Here is a 1,598-nt window from a genome sequence, read left to right as displayed (position 1 = left end):
AAGAGACAGACAGACAGACAGAGAAGAGAGACAGACAGACAGAGAGACATAGAGAAGATATAGAGAAGAGAGAGAGAGAGAGAGAGAGAGAGAGAGAGAGAGAGAGAGAGAGAGAGAGAGAGAGAGAGAGAGACAGACAGACAGACAGACAGACAGACAGAGAGACAGAGAGACCGAGACAGACAGAGAGAGAAAGACAGAAAGAGAAGAGACAGACAGACAGACAGAGAAGAGAGACAGACAGACAGAGAGAGAGAGAGAGAGAGAGAGAGAGAGAGAGAGAGAGAGAGAGAGAGAGAGAGAGAGAGAAAGAGACAGAGAGCGAGAGAGACAGAGAGACAGAGATGAAATAGAGATGGAAGAGAGAGCGAGAAGGGTCCGCATCCACTACATAGGTTACTCATACAACATAGCAGCAGGGGATTTGTACATGCAATTTCACACAGGCAGAACAGTACATACCACGGCCTTTCAAGTACAAGTCGCATGGCACTGATTGATGCGGTGGGATAACAGAGTCCATTGAGGACTGTCGATCCTGCTACCCATCGCACCTCAAGCGAGCGTTTTGCCACTGAGCTACATCCCGATCCCTGGTGATCCCACTGGATGCGAGAAGTTCCGTGGAGAATGTTTATTCATTAGAACACATAAACTTAATTACAAACAGCCGCAGAATGGCTTTTAAATATAGCTGCTTCTTTTTTTTTCTTTTTTAAATGTTTCTTTTGTATTTGGGGCGATTTATCCTCTGGTTATAGCCAAGGCAAAAGAGAAAAACAGAATAAAATATCTGTAACCGCTTGGCTAGACTCGTTTATAATTGGATGAAGATGAACTGAAAGGTCATTTCAGACGAACTGTACGACCTTTTTTTTCAATTTTATGCTTTTGACACCGAGGCAAATGAAAAGCTATTTCCAAATCCTTCCCAGCGATCTACAGGGACGCTTCCATAGATGTGACATTAACAAAGCAGCTAGTTACGCAACGGACGCACGGCAGCATTACTCAACATTGAAATCCCCCGCTGGCTCTTTAATGAGTAAACCGTATTGCAAAGCGCTCGGTCCAGCAACGGCTGCCACCAAATGCGATAAGAAATAATTTAGTCCCCTCAGTTGACACGGAACTATCGCTCGATCTAAAACACACCACCGACCAAGGCTATTACCTGCAGCTCTGATACAATCCCGGCTCTTGATTGGCCTGTGGCATCTGTGACAGCGGTTTGCGATTACCCCGTAATTGGTAAATTGGCTCCACAGATATACTGTAAGTCCGAATGAAAATAACCATTACATCTGCTTGCCCGTATTCCGTAGGCTGTTTTTCTCTTATTTCTTTGTGGGTTTTTTTTTTTTTTTTTTTTTTTTTTTTTTTTTTTTTTTTATAAACGTCTGTTTTACCTCAACTTAGAGCCTTTGATACTAACCACTGTTCCCAGTATACGACAGTTTATCCAATTGTTTCTTTTGCTGCTAATGGAAAAAATGTAGCAGGTTTCCTCTTTAAGACTATATGTCAAAATTACGACATGTTTGACATCCAATAGCTGATGATTAATTAATCGATGTGCTCCAATGGAATGAATGAAT

This window comes from Gigantopelta aegis, chromosome 10, assembly GCF_016097555.1.
Source record: "Gigantopelta aegis isolate Gae_Host chromosome 10, Gae_host_genome, whole genome shotgun sequence".
In the NCBI taxonomy this organism is placed as follows: Eukaryota; Metazoa; Mollusca; class Gastropoda; order Neomphalida; family Peltospiridae; genus Gigantopelta; species Gigantopelta aegis.
Note: the sequence above shows the minus strand (reverse complement) of the source record.